Genomic DNA, 7,318 nt, shown 5'->3' with positions numbered 1-7,318 from the left:
TAAATGACCATACCTCGAATTTCAACAGAAGTTAATTAAGATAATATGTTTTACATTATTGTGTTCGTATTTAATTTAGTTTTTTTAATTTATGATAATAATTTAAAGAAGTCCTGGCAAAAAAATTTAAAGAAAAAACTACCTGAGGGCAAATAATCTCAATTATAGGTATCCAACTTCTAATAAAAGAAGAGTTGAGAAAAGTGTAGGTTGATTAGATCCAACTAACTGGCATATTAATTAAATTTACGTTTAATTAACTTGAATACATATATAAGACGAAAAAATAAAGATAAAAAAGAAGAAGGAAAACACCCATAAATTACACTTCCTTGTATGATTCAATATTACATATTCCACGGTCCGGGAAGGTTGAAGTCATCACACACGGTGAAGATTGCAACACCTCACTTTTATATACTAATAGGATCGTTTTAACGTCTGTGAATCACTAACGCCAGGTTTCCGTCCTGGGAAAAGACAGGGAAATTTTTTTTTTTCCTTTAACATTGGAATCCGTTGATCAAATGTTTCAAACCTTTAGATAACAGATTAGTGATCTAATATCAACCCTGCTTTCAACTCAATCTATTATCACCTAAAATAATTTCATACTATACAATCTTATAATATTATATTAAAAATAAAGCAACGCTCTTGGTTGACAGCATATACGTGCACCTGGCAATGCTCACCTCCTTCTTCTAAAGGATACAAAATAATATTTCCATAAAGCAAGTAAAGTTACTTGCCCGAATATTTTACTATACAATTTACAGAATTATAACAGGTATCTCTGCTCTTCAATCAGCCCACCTTCTTCTTAAAAAACCTCCTTGTCCTTCTAACTACTAGCCTTCACTGTTCATCATAAATTGGGGGGTGAGATTCCGAAGAATCCCCATAGTAGTAATTTCCATCAAACAAATGTGCAGATCACATAAAACATGCAAAACAAGCCATATGGAACAAAACCTTGCAAGCTAATGCAATTAAGCATTTATGCGCAATGACAGATAGACAAGCTGAATAAATAATGCGCAAATAATTGGCAATCACTGCCGCGCATATAATTGGCAATCACTGCCCCATGTCTGTTAGACAAGCTGAATAAGTAAAGCGCAAATAATTGGCAATCACTGCCCCATATCTATCAGCTACACATGATCACGGCTAAATAATCCATGCAAGGAATTAAGGATTACATGTTCTCATGCTTTTTGAATAGCAATATGGCACAAACAGACATGCAGCAATCATACACAAGTATAAGGGAGGAAAGAACTACTACCTGGTCAGCTTCCCTCCAAACCAAACCTTACCATTATCCTTTCCTTCTGCTTTCTTAATGGGCTTGAGCAGATATCAAAACCTATCATATTCGTAAGGATAGATCAATACTTGATCCAACTATAATTAATAAATTAAATAACTCTTTAAATCCCAAATCTTCTTTAATCTCTACCCTTACATAATAATAGTTGGTCATCTTTGATAATTTTTCTTACTCAAACTATTCTCTTTAGAACGCTTCCTTCCTTATCTCAACCCATAGTGTTACTTTACTTTTCCTTATTCCACCAAATAATTTAATCTAACACCCCAAAATAAATCTACAAACTTTTCTAGTTATTATTAGCAACTCATATACCTTTAAGATTCTTATTTAGCTTCAATAATTCAAAAATTCCAACTTTCTTCCACAATCACCATTTCTTAATTAATCCTTTCCTTTACCCATAGTTTATTCACACACTTGTTTCAAACTCGTTTAGAATCCTTTAATTATCTATTTGCTTTTGTTATATGTTACACAGCCCCCTTTAAAATCTGGAATTTTCCATATTCAAAATACATTTCTAAAACCAGCCTCAATAATCTCAAAAGCAAAATAAACACCATCCAAGCTTATATACATTTATGTACATATATCCTTCTCTCAATAACTAGTGAACCCGAAACCATTTAACTATGCAATTTCTATTCCTACAAACATGACCGAGACGCACATATACAAATATATATGTATATAACACATTTATCTAAAACGCGTTTGGCTCTTTCTAGTCCTATAAATCAAGGCACTCATCTCTTATTCATATAGTATTCTTCTACCCATTAAACTATGTTCTCAAGCTTGTTTTTGCTTTCGACTAACACTCAGCATAACCAAACCGAAATCTTTCTCATTAAAAGCACAAATCTGATTCTTGTTCATGAGCTATATGATCTCTGTTTCAGTCAAATCAAAACAGAGTAGAAATCCCACATGCAAACCATTCAACACACTCCATCAACACAACCCATTTTCATCTTAAACCAGCGACCCACTCCCCTGCTCGACAGCAATAAACAGAGGAAAACAACACATGCAACCAGTCACACAAGCAACCCACTTCACGCTTATACTTCTCATTTCTTGCCTTCATCTACTGAAGCCGACACACACCCAAAGCTTAGAAACACAGCACACACAAGCACCTTCAGGATCCCGCGGCGCATGCATATATATATATATAAGAAACATCCTTCTCCTCCCTTTAACCTCTGTTTCGGTCCACATAAACAGAGACGAAGGGGGAAACCTTCAGACCGAAAGAGACGCATGAAATTTTCCGACTGACATGCAGTCTTCAACCCAACACGCAAGATCAAAAACCAGTATCAAATACCTCAATCTAGCTATAGGACACGAACCCAGCGGTCCTCCTCTTCGTTTCTTCACTTTCTCTCACTAAAACGTATCTCTCTCTCTTCCATCACAGCCCAGAACATGCAGATAATGGAAAGGAAAATGGTGGAAGATTGATCAGGAGGCTCACCTGAATACTTGATTGGTTTGCATGCATTGGATACCACCTCCGATCACCAGATTCAACTCAGCCTCTTCTCCGTCACCGACTTCTTCCTCTCGTGCTTCCTCTCTCTCTCTCGCTCGCGCTCTCTATCTCTCTTTTCTCTTGACACCGAATGATATGAGTTAAGCGCGTGGTGATCAGCTGTTAAATGGAGAAAGGTTTCAGATGTCTTGAGGAGAAGGCAGCACGTGTGTTACAACATTTCTGGACCATTTTGCCCTCCAAAATAATTATTTCTCCAACCTTCTCCTATTTTTCTGAAATATGAGATATATCCAGAAATTAAACCAAAATATCCTGAATGGATTTTTCTTATCCATCCCAACTGGTTATCCTAAAATTCTCAGATTAAATATAAATCTCTAAGTATTTTTCCATAATTTCCAGAGAAAATAAACCATTCTTCTCTTAAAATTATCTATTAAAATTATTTAATCATTTTTGGGGAAATACCTTTTCCAAAATGTTTCTAAACCCTAAAAATCATTATTCCATAATTTTCCCCTTGATTTGGCAAATAAATAATTTTAATAAATTTTTCTCTTTCTACTCATCCTAAATCATAAAATTCGGGGTGTTACAAAGATTTTATATGTTGAACAAGAATTGGGACCCACACGATCAAGCTTTAATTAATCTGAATCGTCTATGTTCAATGTTCAAACCTTTGTATTGGTTTTAATTCAGACATCGATCAAACTGTTCATATCAAGCTCCACTTATTTAATAATTAACCCTTCTTGTGAAAACATTAGTCCTTTTCATACATGAAAATATATAATGAAGAATTATAACGTTCCTAGAAATTTAGTTATGCGTGGGAAGTCAATATTGGACTACTTCACATGAAATGAGGCCTCTCAATATTCTCCGATCCAATGGTTGAGAAGAGAGTTTATAAATAGACAATATAAATATAATAGCCCGAATTTATTATTATAATCAGATTATTACTGGACTATTGTCTATTTATGATGTTACTAACATATGTATTTGGTTCAAAGTTACGTTCGGCAAAGTCTTTCATGGAAGAAGAATAGGTTTAATTGAGCATATGTTTCATATTAATTAGGAAAACCTAATTTTGACCACTTTCTTTATTATTCGCAGGTAATTGTAACAGCAGGTAATTAATATTTCGTTACCATTTCAGCATTACGTCACATCAAATTGAATTCAATGCTTGGAAAGTATGAAGTTTGATTTTAAAAACAAAATTATATACTCCAATTTTAAAATATTCTCATCTGGTTCTTAATGTAAGACCTAATTGGAAAAAAATGCTAGTCTTGCGTATCTATTTCATATGTTTATCAATATTTTTTTTTAAACAAGCTTCCTTAATAGCTGGGAAATGTCCAGGAGGCTACTAAATTACTAATATATCAATCCAAGTTTCCTTTACCCTTGAATAAATTATTAGGATTAACAGGGATTAGGTCTAATAGAAGAAACTAGTTTCTCACAATAAATTTTTACCGAAAAAGGTGTTCAAATTGAATGCTTTGAACATGATTGCCTCTTATGATATATATTCCTAGGAAAAAAAAAATTGTAAACGATTCACCAATAAAATGTAAGCAAAGTCTAAGCAAAGTTCAAGTTGAATTAAAAAGAAAAACAGCATAAATTTCATCTCAAATGCAATGAAGCATCTTGCACGGCATAATTCTACACGAAAGGGGAAAAATGTAATAAAGAATTTAGAATTGAATAGCTAACAAAAAGAGGCGAAGACTGAAGTTCAATTTGACGTTAAATGGGAAAAACCTAATCAGGTCAATTCCATGTTCATGGGAGATCATGAAAGCACTGGAGAAGGAAAATAAATTAGAACCCAAAAATTAAAAAGGAAGAAGGAAGCAAGAAGTCAATTATTTTAACAAACATGAATGAATATATGAAGAATGGATGGGCCAACTTAATCAGAATGGAGAAGAAAAGTTGAGAGGTTTGGTAAAATATTCTTAAAAGGATTAGAGAGAGACGAAACGGAATATAATTCAATTCGTTGTATTAATAAACCAAAACATAAGCACTTTGATTAAAGACTGAATTAGGGTAAGCGATTAATTAATGACGTAGGTTTGTTACATATGATTCAATGTGTGTGGTCCATACGTCAGGGCTGAAAAATCGAACAAAAATGTAGGGAAAATTCGAATGCTATAAATTAATCAACGAAATTTCATTATGAATTGAACTTTGATCTTATCTGTACGCACACACACACACACATATTGTGAGTATATATAGTTGTCTCTATATGAATAACTTGCCATCTTCCTTGCCAATTTCCAATAAATTACATATATCTCATCAGTGTACAAGCAAATCTAATTCAAATTTATTCAACTATTGAATTTTTTTTTTAAACAGCTGAAATTTCGCCTATGAATGAAATGAAGCATCTTGCGCTGCATATATGTGATCCCACAAAAGATTGGAGAAATAATTTGGTATAAATTGCCAATAAACAGTGAAAGAATGAGGTTGAATTTCACATGTTAAACGAAATAAACTAATTACCTGTTCAAAAGGAGAGAATAAAGCAGAATAATGGAGAAATTATATTATAATATAATTGATGAGTGAAACTGAAAAATATCAAATGGGGTGCCACAGGCACTTAACGAAAAGCTAATTAACATGAAACGGATCCCAACATATAAATATATACATATATAGATAAACATTTCGAGCATGAGATTAATTAATTATAATATGATGTAAATATGATTCAAAATCCAACGTAATTGGTAGTGCATGTCGAGATTTGTGGTTGAAGTGGTCGGACACGGTGGCGGAGAAGGCTCATCCCAAGACGACCCGTAATATTAACCTTAATCGCACATGAAGTTTCAAAGTTCAATTCCGAAACGTAAGTTCAGAGTGTTAGGAGGTAATTGATCATGTATTTACATATAAATTTCCTCAACAATCACTTGGTTAATTACTTCATTATTCCCATTTCCTTAACTTTCTCACACTTTTCATCAATCAACACGGATTATATGATACCTTGACTGCATACGTATATATATCCGCGCGCGCGCGCACTCGCATATCTGATTCATGAGTTTCAGTATTGCAAACCCTAGCTAGCAATCTCTTGAAGAAGAAGAAGAAGAAGAAGATCAGAACCTTTAATTTGTGGAGGAAGGAGCAGTATGAGTTCTTCCAACATAAACACGCAGACAACTATTAGCCCTCCCCCACCTTCTGGTGGCACTCAGACACAGGGCTCCAAAAATGTAAAACCTCCCACTAATATCCCTAATGGTCAGGATGTCCGTTCCCGTGGGGGTCGTCGTTGACTCTTTTCAATTTCATTTTCAGGTGATTCAAACACACACACACACACACACACACACATTTACTCCTTTATTTATTCATATAAATCATCGTCTTCAGTGGGAAAAACTAATGAGTGATGTGTCATTTTTAATACTTTTTAATAAGTTCTTGGTTTCAAATCCAAGACCTCCAGATTAAATCTTTCATGAGTTTGCCATGAAGGCTAAATTTTATGCTTGTTTAGGTTCTTAATTTAATTTGAACATGACATATGAAAATGAATTTTCAAACAAGTTATTGAGATATATATATATATATATAGGTTTGGGTTGTAATATAAATGAATTAACCTTCAAATGTTTGCTATATTTTTAAAGAATTTTGTAGTAATTTAAGTGCCTATATATATAAACAGCCTTTTAGATTATCATCCTTCTTGTGAAGTAACCTTACTCCAAAGTGCCAAGAGATCATAATTAATTAATCAGCTGCTTGTCTCGTAATAGTTTATTTTGTTCTTCTTTGTTTTAATGTCCGACTTCAATCTCATTTTGGCTTTCATTTTCATGTGCAGATCATCAGGTGCCAGATATATATATATAATATATATATATTTATTGAAGTGTATGGGTTGATCAAGAATAAGGGGATACATAGTACATTCTCCCATGATTAGCTAGCAAGAATAAGAATACTATAAAGATTATTGTTCAACTTTTTTTCGTTTTTGTTTTTGTTTTTGAGTCTAGGGCTTGATTTGTTGTGCTAATTCTTGTTGCTCTCCATAAATACAGCAGCGGAATATACTGTAATCATTTGAATAATAAAAAGTCAGGCGTCTGAGTAGTTTAATATAATCTTCGTGCACGTCTTCACTTTCGACATTTACGTGGGAATTCTCATAGAAGTAACCATTGTTATTTTAAAATTTACGTAATTTAATTTAAATTTCTGTAATATTCAAGAGATCAATTATTGGCAACGAACCAGATGACCTTAACCTTCAAGTGCTAAATTTTTAAAACAAGAATGCTTATTTATTAAAATATACATAAAAACTTTACCAAAAAAAATATGCATAAAAATATTATAATTTATAGTCTGCCACATCATATATAATGACAAATATTTTCATCATGAGGCGTCAATATAAAATCTCTACG

At 33.0% G+C, this 7,318-nt stretch overlaps 1 long non-coding RNA gene across 1 annotated transcript; it reads left to right on the top strand.

The window, feature by feature from the left end:
* Window positions 1-5,931: 5,931 nt before the first annotated feature.
* On the top strand, window positions 5,932-6,976 carry LOC114739830 (uncharacterized). The gene is made up of 2 exons (XR_003739643.1): window positions 5,932-6,197; window positions 6,730-6,976. It is a non-coding gene; the product is annotated as an uncharacterized LOC114739830 (long non-coding RNA).
* The last annotated feature ends 342 nt before the right edge of the window (window positions 6,977-7,318 follow it).

The sequence above is a fragment of the Neltuma alba genome, unplaced genomic scaffold (assembly GCF_004799145.2).
Source record: "Neltuma alba isolate B1F8T4 unplaced genomic scaffold, ASM479914v2 tig00002932_pilon, whole genome shotgun sequence".
Taxonomy (NCBI): Eukaryota; Viridiplantae; Streptophyta; class Magnoliopsida; order Fabales; family Fabaceae; genus Neltuma; species Neltuma alba.
Note: the sequence above shows the minus strand (reverse complement) of the source record. Positions and strands in the feature narration are given on the sequence as shown.